The sequence below is a fragment of the Ovis canadensis genome, chromosome 10, assembly GCF_042477335.2.
Source record: "Ovis canadensis isolate MfBH-ARS-UI-01 breed Bighorn chromosome 10, ARS-UI_OviCan_v2, whole genome shotgun sequence".
Lineage (NCBI taxonomy): Eukaryota > Metazoa > Chordata > Mammalia > Artiodactyla > Bovidae > Ovis > Ovis canadensis.
In genome coordinates, this window is record NC_091254.1 from 45,635,531 (window position 1) to 45,646,841 (window position 11,311).

The following is an 11,311-nucleotide window of genomic DNA, read 5'->3' on the forward strand; positions in this document are numbered from 1 at the left end:
GTCAGAACCTTCACTCAAATCTTACACCAGCAGGCAGGTGGCTATGTTCAGACTCTGGCCAAAATCCCTTGCCTGGAGGGCGTTCTTCCAATGGGCTCCTGTGGCCAGAAGGGGGATGCTGTTCTGTCCCTAGTGTTGGCTTCAACAACCACAGAAAGATGAATTACTCCCCAGATGATTTTTTTTTTTAAACACGTGAAGTTTCTATAGAGTGCGTCCTCCTGGTTTTCTCCATATCTCTACCCAGCCCAATCCTGGGACTTAGGATCCAGATACAATGAGCTGATGGCAGCCACCCGGAAGCCCTGGTGATAATCCAGGCCTGCAAGTTGCCTCCTGAATCTGGAGGAGTAGAGATGGGGTGGGGGGTGCAGACGGGTGAAGATTTCTGATGCAGAAAAACTCACGGAGGGATTCACGAAGGGCCAAGAACCCGAGCTGGATTTCGTAAGAGAAAACCCGAAGGCATAGAGGAGAGAGCGAATGGATTCCAGACTGAAGGACATGGTGAGCAGGCAGGGAAAGGCGTGTCTGGAGAACCGACAGGGAAACGTGGCTGGAGCAAAGGGTTCATGGAGGGAAACTGGAATAGCTTTTTTTTTTAATTGGAGGCTAACTACCTTACAATACTGTAGTGTTTTTTTGCCATACACTGACATGAATCAGCCATGGGTGTACATGGGTCCCCCGTCCTGAAACCCCCTCCCACCTCCCTCCCCATCCCATCCCTCTGGGTTATCCCAGTGCACTGGCTTTGAGTGCCCTCTTTCATGCATCGAACTTGGACTGGTCATCTATTTCACATATGGTAATATACATGTTTCAATAGCTTCTGTCAACAGAATCTGCACTGGTGGGTCCCCAAGACTGGTCCTGCGTGGCTCTCACTCCATCAGCCTGCATCGTTGGCAGTGCACCCGCTCAGCTGAGCTCCTGTCTCCTCTGAGTTCGGCACATCCTGCCTGCTGGCTTTCCTGCCCTAGCCTTGTGTCGAGTTTGCTTTTCAGTACAGCTGTCTGCTTGGAGCAGATTCCTCTGTGGCTCCAGACCAAGCGGGCTCTTCTGAACTTCGGCCGCGTTTCTGCCCGTTCAGCTTTCCCAACAAGCTGCGCTGAGAGTCGAGAACGTCTCTCTCTTGGGGAGCCAGCTGTCTGCTTTTTCACTGACCTAACGCTCTCTCTGGATCTACGGAATGATTGTCATAAACTCTGGAAGCACATTCTCCTTTTCGCTCGACATGGATGAATGAGAGGAATTTATAGAAGACAAACAAAATGTTCTCTCCAGAAATACATGCTTCCGCGCAATCATCCGAAACATGTGTGTTAACAGTGCACTTTGTTACAGGGTCTGTGCTAGACACCGGACGCATTAGCGGTGGTCTCCAAAACATGCTAAGCGATCATCAAACAATTTATCTTATAGATTAACCAATAAAAACAAGCTTGTTACCAAAAAAAAAAAAAAAAAGATTTGCAGAAAAGCCAAAAAAGAAAAGAGGCTAATAGTGAAAATTCACCGTCACCATCCCACCCCCCACTTAGCCTCCAATCCCCTTTTGTTCAAAATCATCTTTTTTAAAATATCCTTATGGGCATTTGATTCTGGACCTTGTAAATTTTTCTAGTGAATACAAGAAATACAGTCCATTCATCCAGATCAGAGAATCTCCACTTTGCCAACAACCGACGTTTGGGGTCAGAAAATTCTTTATGGGGGACTGTCCCGTGCATTACAGAGTGATCGATAGCAGTCCTGGCTAGTACACACTAGAGGCCAAGAAGCAGGGGTGACGACCAAAAATGTTCCCAGATGGTGGCAAACAGTCTCCAGGAGAGACAGCAAAACCACCTCCATCAACATCTACCTCATTTGGGCCAACGTAATTCTTTCATCAACAGCTGAGCAACTGGAAGGGACTAGAATGTCATGAAATGGTAACTCATTGGAAAGCTTACTGGAAAACTCTTCTGACTAATTTTCTTTTAAACTCAATGATCACATCCCCCATTACTGAAAATATTTCCAAAATATCCGTATCTTTTCCTGCCATACTAGTTGCTATTATCTGAGTATAATTCACTTCTTTTGACTATTGGAGTCCTTAGAATACCTAAAATTATTTTTCAGTACAGCAACTATTGTTAAGTGGTACTGCAGATTTAAAATTCTAACATCAGACCAATACTGATCAGCCCCCAAATATACTCACTGCAAGTGACCTAGAAAGGATGCAGAGAGCACAGTCTGGGAGCTCCACATCTCCGTGCCTCCCTGGTAATCTTCCCTTAAACCATTCTTTTGACACTGTTTACTTACTAGGCTATCTCATTAGACTGTAAATTCTTAGGAGGCAAAAACCTAATTTTATTCCTTTTATGTTCTCAGCATCGAGCATAGTAAATATTACAAGTCAGATGTTTGATAAACATTTATGCACCTAACCTAAAAAAAAATGAGTATGTACTAAGAAAAACAAATAAAACATGGAACCACAGCATGCATGAAGATCCTTTATTTCTGCTAAGGAAGCCGGGTGTTAGCCTGTAAGTAAATACCAACAAAAGGACTGTACAGTCAAAGCTATGGTTTTTCCAGTAGTCATGTATGAATGTGAGAGCTGAACCATAAAGAAGGCTGAGTGATGAAAAATTGATGTTTTCAAACTGTGGTGCTGGAGAAGACTCCTGAGAGTCCCCTGGACCACAAGGAGATCAAACTAGTCAATCCTAGAGGAAATCAACCCTGAATATTCACTGGAAGGACTGATGCTGAAGCTGAAACTCCAATACTTTGGCCATCTGATGTGAAGAGCTGACTCACTAGAAAAGATCCCGATGCTGGAAAAGACTGAAGCCAGGAGAAAAAGGGGACGGCAGAGGATGAGATGGCTGGATGGCATCACCTATTCACTGGACATGAGTTTGAGCAAACTCTGGGAGATGGTGAAGGACAGGGAAGCCTGGGGTGCTGCAGTCCATGGAGTCTCAAAGAGTTGGATACAGCTGAATAACACCAAAAAAGAAACTAACACAGCATTGTAAATCAACATCATAAATCAACTATACTGCAATTTTCAAAAGAGCATAAAGAAGAACCCAACTTATGAGGGGCTCTACCACAAAGCCAAGGCTTCCACTGAGTAACATATGCCATGAATAAAGGTTTCTTTCTCTTTCTAGTTTCTTAAACCAAGTGTGGTCTTACCGTGGTCTCTCAATATATCTCTGCTGTAGAAAGAAGGACTGCATGAGTCTTCCTTTCCTTGAAATGAGATGAAAGAGAAAGGAGTCCTCCTCCCAGAGCCACAAGCTTCCAAGTTGCCTTGTTCATTCTATAAACATTCACCGAGCACCCAGCACGTGTCAGGCGTTCAGTGGTCCAGGTGCCAGGAAAATAGCAGTGCATAAACAGGCTGCCAGCCCTCATGGAGCGCACATTCTGTTGACAAGCTGGACCTACAGGAGCAAGATTACAAAATGCACAGACCTCCCTCCCTCCCCCACGTGCCAAGGCTGCTCCTCAAGCCACAGAGAGTGACAATGACTTCTGCAACGGCCGTTCTGCCTCTCCTGGCATCTGGAGGAATGTCCCATCCTAGCATCTGGACACTAAGCACAGACAGCATTTCTAATAATCAAGAAGCTAAGTACAATGAATAACAACCATGAAAATGTGAAGATGAATTAAACACAAAGTTCTCTTCAGGCAAAAGCAAATCTTGAAAAGCCATTTAATTCATTCTCCTGTCGTTGACAGTGAAAGCATTAGTCGCTCACTTGTGTCTCTTTGCCACCCCATGGACTGTAGCCCACCAGGCTCCTCTGTCCATGGGATCCTCCAGGCAAGAACACTGGAGGGGGTTGACATGCCCTTCTCCAGGGGATCTTCCTGAGCCAGGGATGGAATCCGGATCTCTCGCACTGCAGGTGGATTCTTTACCGTCTGAACCACCAGGGACATCTTCTGCCTCTCCTGGCATCTAGACAAAGGTCTCCATCTTAGCACGTGGACACTAAATACACACAGCATTTCTAACAATCAGGATGCTAAGTGCAAAGAATAACAACCACAAAAATCTGAGGATGAATTAAACACAAAGTCCTTCACAGGCAAAAGGAGATCTTAAAAAGCCATTTAATTCAAGCTCCTATTGTTGAACAGAACCAAGCTAAACCTTCAAAAGAAGAGCTAGAAATGGACCTCCATGTGACCTCTCAGCACAAAGTCCTGACCTTCTGCCCTAGGACACCACTGGCAACTGGCTGAGGTCCGCACAGGTTCTCAGTGTTTCTGACAGGAGGGAAGATGGGGCTGGAAATCCACATTGTATGAAAAATGTGCAAGCTAAAGCAACGTCATAAAACGTTTGAATAACCCATTCATTTTTAATCCTTCTGTAATTTCTGTGATCATTTTAAAAGTGATGAACTCATCTGACATAAAGTGAGGAACGCAGGAACTTTTCCAGGACTTCTATTGTAATTCATCACAAACTGGATGTCTGTTCAAATATTACACAGTTCCCTGCTATCTGTCTCTAATAGCAGGAGCAAAGCCACTGCATTTGCCTACTGGCGGGCTTACCCATTAATTACCAAAGATGGCACACTGCCAGTGAGAGCCAGGCCCCTCTGAGTGTGCCCCGATGACCTAGTTTAATCAAATCTGGCCTCGAATCCAACAGAACACAGATTTAATTCCTAGCTAGAGGGCTGGATGACAGCATGTATCTAACAGTTTGAGAGAGCAGTGCATGGAAAACTGAGCGGTCTTATGCACCATTTAAAACAGACAACAGAAAAACTAAGAGAATTCTTATCATCTTGATGGGATTGTCCACATGACTTCTATTGACTCTGCGCCCCCCACCCCAAACAACAACCAATTTCCTAACATTCTGGGCTCTGAGCCTGCAGATTTAAGTATTGAAATATGGTTGGTCTCTACTCCTATGTTTTCTCCCTAAGGAAAAGATGGATTGGGAAAAAGGTTAACCTCAGTATCCCTGAAATAATGGACCTTGATATCCTGGTGCTTCTAATCTATTCCTGAGGATCATTTTCATGCAGAAAATAAAATACGTGCACTGCCAAGTTTCTTTACATATTCAAAATCTCAGTGTATTTCAGTCCTATTTGACATTTAGATATTTCAGACTCACAGGACTTTCTTTGGTGGGGGGCGGGAAAAAAACATTAAGTCTTTAAAAAGCTCTAAGGTCTTTAGGAAACAAATTATAACCAACAATTCCTCATATCTCACTATATGGTGCGAGTATTCTTTTCCCTTTGGGCAAGCTGTGCGGTTTATGGGATCTCAGTCCCCCAACCAGGGATTGAACCCAGGCCCCAGCTATGGAAGCTCAGAGCACTAACCAAGAGACCATGAGGGAAGTCCCGCAAATGTTTGTACCTAGGATCCCTCTGGCCTTGTTCCATTGGTGCCTGCTGATGACAGAATGATGTGCTCCATTTTCAAGCAGTTCTGTCTATGACACAATCAAGCTTCATACAACAGGGGATACAAAATTCCCGATACAAAAAAGAATTTCAGGAGGGAACCCAGTCCCGTGTCCAGGCAGGCAGTAGAGGCCAGTGGTTAAGGGCATAGCTGGCTGCAAGATCCAGCTTCAACCCTCACCACTTCTGAGCTGGAAAATGAGGGTGTTGGCAGCACCTACCTTATACAGTGTTCAATAAACAAACAAGACAATGAAGACAGAGAAGACTGGTGGGCTACAGTCTAAGGGGTGGCAAAGAGTTGGACGTGACTTAGGGACTGAGCGTGCACACACACACACACACACATGGGCTCACACAGTACTGAAGCAAGTGAGCACTCACCAAAATGGTAGACAGAACCAGCATTTAAACACTGTAAAGTCACATCACTCCATTTAGCAACGTGCTATGTACATGGTGCTACGCACCTAACCTAAAACCTTCTACCATATGATAAGCCACTAACACTGCCGTTTAAAAACCCACTGTGTATGTCCACACCTCTGCTGCTGCAGTGGACCTACCTCCTTACATAATCAGCAGAAAGGATCTCTTATTAAAGTAGTCAAGGCAATTATTTGGATCACAGAGGGATAAAGTTTGTCAACTCCAAATTTATGAAGATTAATGATAATGAGAGTGCTGGATTGTTCTTAAATATCATTGTTTCATTCTAACATTTATGAAGCTGGTGTTTTCACAGACCTTTCCTAGTAGTAAATATCACTCTCCCTACGAAAATGAAAGTGTTAGTCATTAAGTCATGTCCGATTCTTTGTGACCCCATGAAGTTGGCCCACTGGGCTCCTCTGTCCGTGGGATTCTCCAGGCCAGAATACTGGAGTGGGTTGCCATTCCCTTCTCCAGAGGACCTTCCCAACTCCAGGATAGAACCCAGGTCTCCCACATTGCAGGCAGGTTCTTTACCATCTGAGCTCAGTGAAACAAGAAATTATTAGCTCAAAGTCACAGGTACCAAATATCAGACCCCAAACATCATATTCTCATTCTTTCCTTGGTATTCCAAAGGAAAAGAAAAAAATCGAACATAATATCTACAAACAAAGTGAAACACACAGCTAAGCAATTATCTAGGGGGGAATTAGCTCACATAAGCCTCCCTAATCCTCTTTCCCCTTTTCCTTCTGCCGCTGAACTCATTAAAAAAAAAAATCCACATCGTTTCTTTCTTCAATCATGTACCTACAGTGGGAGCAGGGAAGAGAAGTTTCAGATATAAATAACACCAGGGCCTCTTTCCATAAATCACATAAACAGTTCTTTTAATTGATCATGTGTTCTTCTACCTTGTATTCTGAGGATCAACCCCCCTCCACTCCCCACCTGCCCCCGACACACACAGGAAAGAAATGTAGGCCTTGGCAGGGGTAAGGAAAATAAACACCAATGTTCACTGGATTTACAAGTACTTTCTGAGGTCTCTTCTTTCCTAATACTTACTTTTATTTATTTCTTTGCGCCCAGTCTTAGTTGAGGCAAGTGCGATCTTCCAACTTCACTACGACATGCTATGACATGCGGGATCCTCTAGCCGTGTCGTGTGGGAGCTAGTTTCCCGACCAGAGATCGAGCCCGGGCTCCCAGACCAGGGAACACAGAGTCTAAGCCCTGGACCACCAGGGAAGCCGTTCTGAGGTCTCTTTACTGTTACTCTTACAGTAAGCGGGTTTCCTCGGTAACTGACACCGTAACATGTGTTTATCACTTCACAAAGAGAAGCCTCTTGGAGCTCCCTCTAATCAGTTCCATCATCAGCACCCAAGAAAGGAAAAGCTTTTTCCCTGGCCACATATTTTGTGTCTATGGTCCAGCCTCGCTCCCATTTCCCAGTCCTTTCCTCTGTATGATTCATCAGCGTCCCGGTGGCTGCCACCACCATCCTGACCATGCCAACAATCACCATGACCTCTACCCATGACCTCAGCTACCAAGAACACTAGCACCATCACCTATCTGTCCTTTTTTTAATCTCAGTTACATATCAGTTATCCGCCACATGCTCCACCCGCAGCCCTCTCTCTGGGCCCAACACTTTGCTATATCTCTCTTACCCTGTATTTGTCAATCAAAAGCCACCCATTAACAACAACATAACAGCTTTTTATCTCATCCAAAGATTAATTACAAAAACTCAGCAGTTAGGAAAAGCCAGCCATTATGGACACACCCAATATTTGGAAGGCAACTCCGTTTTCCTGGGGAAATACTCAAGTTTCAGTTCAGTTTAATTCAGTTCAGTTGCTCAGTCGTGTCTGACTCTTTGTGACCCCATGAATCACAGCACACCAGGCCTCCCTGTTCATCACCAAATCCTGGAGTTCACCCAAACTCATGTCCATCAAGTCGGTGATGTCATCCAGCCATCTCATCCTCCGTCGTCCCCTTCTCCTCCTGCCCCAAATCCTTCCCAGCATCAAAGTCTTTTCCAATGAGTCAACTCTTTGCATGAGGTGGCCAAAGTACTGGAGTTTCAGCTTTAGCATCATTCCTTCCAAAGAAATCCCAGGGTTGATCTCCTTTAGAATGGACTGGCTGGATCTCCTTGCAGTCCAAGGGACTCTCAAGAGTCTTCTCCAACACCACACTTCAAAAGCATCAGTTCTTCGGTGCTCAGCTTTCTTCACAGTCCAACTCTCACATCCATACATGACCACTGGAAAAACCATAGCCTTGACTAGACGGACCTTTGATGGTAAAGTAATATCTCTGCTTTTGAATATGCTATCTAGGTTGGTCATAACTTTCCTTCTAAGGAGTAAGTGTCTTTTAATTTCATGGCTGCAATCACCATCTACAGTGATTTTGGAGCCCCAAAATATAAAGTCTGACACTGTTTCCACTGTTTCCCCATCTATTTCCCATGAAGTGATGGGACCAGATGCCATGATCTTCGTTTTCTGAATGTTGAGCTTTAAGCCAACATTTTCACTCTCCTCTTTCACTTTCATCAAGAGGCTTTTTAGTTCCTCTTCACTTTCTGCTATATCAGATATAGCATAAGGGTGGTGTCATCTTCGTATCTGAGGTTATTGATATTTCTCCTGCCAAAACTCAAGTTTAAATAGTCCTTAAGAACAAGAATATTACAGAGACGATGATCTACAGATAAAAGCATCTTAGAAGTGCTTGAAATTTGAAGCACACATTCTCTATCACTAAATTGCATTCGGTTCGGTTCAGTTCAGTTCAGTCGCTCAGTCGTGTCCGACTCTTTGCGACCCCATGAATTGCAGCATGCCAGGCCTCCCTGTCCATCACCAACTCCCGGAGTTCACTCAGACTCACGTCCATCGAGTCAGTGATGCCATCCAGCCATCTCATCCTCTGTCATCCCCTTCTCCTCCTGCCCCCAATCCCTCCCAGCATCGGAGTCTTTTCCAATGAGTCAACTCTTCCCATGAGGTGGCCAAAGTACTGGAGTTTCAGCTTTAGCATCATTCCTTCCAAAGAAATCCCAGGGCTGATCTCCTTTAGAATGGACTGGTTGGATCTCCTTGCAGTCCAAGGGACTCTCAAGAGTCTTCTCCAGCACCACACTTCAAAAGCATCAATTCTTCAGCGCTCAGCTTTCTTCACAGTCCAACTCTCACATCCGTACATGACCACTGGAAAAACCATAGCCTTGACTAGATAGACCTTTGTTGGCAAAGTAATATCTCTGCTTTTGAATATGCTGTCTAGGTTGGTCATAACTTTCCTTCCAAGGACTGCATTAACTTGGTCCTTAATTTGGTTTAAAACATGGTTTAGGTTTTCCCTCCTGAGTTTTACGCCTAGAAAACTCAGGCCACCCCTCTGGCCTCCAAACCTACAGTAGCCACTGTCCCTCTGATAAGTTTCTTTCAATCAATCCAAGTGTCCAGTCAAAGCCACACCCCAAGCTATTACCTCTTTCTGCTGTCTTCAAGCAGCAGAACTCAATAAAAAGCCTCCCTTCCTTAGAATCTGTCCAGAGAACAAAACAACAGTTTACAGAGGGCTGTAAACTGTGCAAGGCCACCACATTCAAGGGGACTCCAATCACATCATTTAAAAAACTGTCTGTATTTTTATCGCAACTTTGATGACTTAAAGATGGGGAATTTATTTATATTACAAGTTTCCAGCATATGGCAATAAAGTACCTCGTTCTAAAAATTAGTACAGTCTAGCCATTCTCCATCAGATGGAAGCAAAAGGTCCATGGAAGAGATGCTTCTGTCAAATGTGGACAAAATGCCATATGGGCTAGAACAGCCCTCAGGAAAGCGTCTCTCAAGTGTCTCAAATGTTTTAAACCTTCCGCAATCTTGGTGGTTCAGTAAAGCTTCTCTGCGTCATTTAATGAACTCTGTTTGCATTTCATTAACTTTTTCCCTCCCAATCTGGTCTTTCTCTCTCAAAAAGCACATTCTCTAATCAAAGCAAGCCCTTAAAAATGACTGCATCATCGTGTCCTATTTCTGTCAACTGATATTATTAAACACATGTTAACATCCACGCCACAACCTTTTGTCGCTGAAAAAGATTAATTACCCCTATGAAAGAGATGTCTTTATAGACACACTCCTCAATTTTAAAATCCTTAACAAAACACGTTGCTTGAACTGGAGTTCCAATACATGTCTGAATATAATTCTCACATTTTAAAAAAAGCAAAACTAAATTATGCTTTCACATGAAAATCCAGTTTAATTCACTTGTATCATTAATAATATTTACCCAAATTCAGCACCAGCGATTTACTCGGAGTACCAAGAAGTCTCACACAACATTTAAGAGGCAACTATGTGTCCCAGTCAAGTGGAATTATAAATTAAATAGAAATCCACGTGAACTTACCTTGACCCACAGAAAACCAGTTTTACTGCCATTGGTGACAATTTGCCCTAGTTGACAATTCACGTGTGGAAACCTTAAAAGGAAAAGGGACAGGAAAATTCAGAAGAAAGGGGCAGGATCCGGGGATGTGTAAACAGTACTTCACTACACTGCCGCATCTCACTAGGAAGCTACAGTCAGTGCAGGAGTTCTTGAATCTAGACAATAACTGCGCCACAAATAAGCTCTTCATAATGGGAGTTGTTTCAATAAACTCACCATTTTTCCATTGGCTAGGATTTCAGAGATACTTAATCTTACATTCAGATTAATCCTCAATGGATTACATGACTTCAATTTTCTTTCTATCTTAATCCCTCAAGTAGTTAATGATCTGAAAACCGATTCTTAAATACACCATATAAATGAAGGATCTTAAGGACTTAAGGCTTTTATCAAGGGAAGAACACTTCTGATACATGAACAATCATGTCCATTTTCCAGATCTTAATTTTCTTAAATTGCACCAAATTTATACTTGTTATGCTTCTTACAGTCTTAGAATTCAGGAGAAATAAAAAGCCAGAGCAACGATAAATCCTACAGTATTAACAATATTAATATTAATTAAATCCTTAATAAAACTATATTTCAAAATAAATCAGCAAAATTTATTTTCCTCTCTAAATTGCCCGGCGAGAAGAATAGTTGTTAGGTGGTGGAAAAGACACAAATTTTCCTCCCAAAAGCTACTGCAAGAGACTACAGAATGCCTACTATTATTAGGCTGACTCATAAAAAATGACTGTTACTCAACCATTTTATTACCGGAAAAAATGACAATTTTACCATTTTTCCAAACAAGAAAACAGACAGAATTGGAAAACCCAGTGATCATGAAACAATTAAATCTTCAGAACTACCTATCGCTGTGCACATGTCATTTTTCTGAGAAGCATCAGGGAGTCTGAGTATAAACTGTTTCC

General features: G+C 43.2%; 1 protein-coding gene across 1 annotated transcript in view; it reads right to left on the reverse strand.

Moving 5' to 3' along the window:
• MTUS2 (microtubule associated scaffold protein 2) overlaps positions 1 to 11,311 on the reverse strand; it is a 368,115-nt gene extending 356,804 nt beyond the window's left edge. The window contains exons 1-2 of the mRNA XM_069601648.1: positions 11,249 to 11,311; positions 10,347 to 10,419 (exon numbers count right to left, since the gene is read on the reverse strand). The gene's annotated coding sequence lies outside the window, so the exon portion shown is untranslated. The remainder of the gene's footprint in view (positions 1 to 10,346; positions 10,420 to 11,248) is intronic.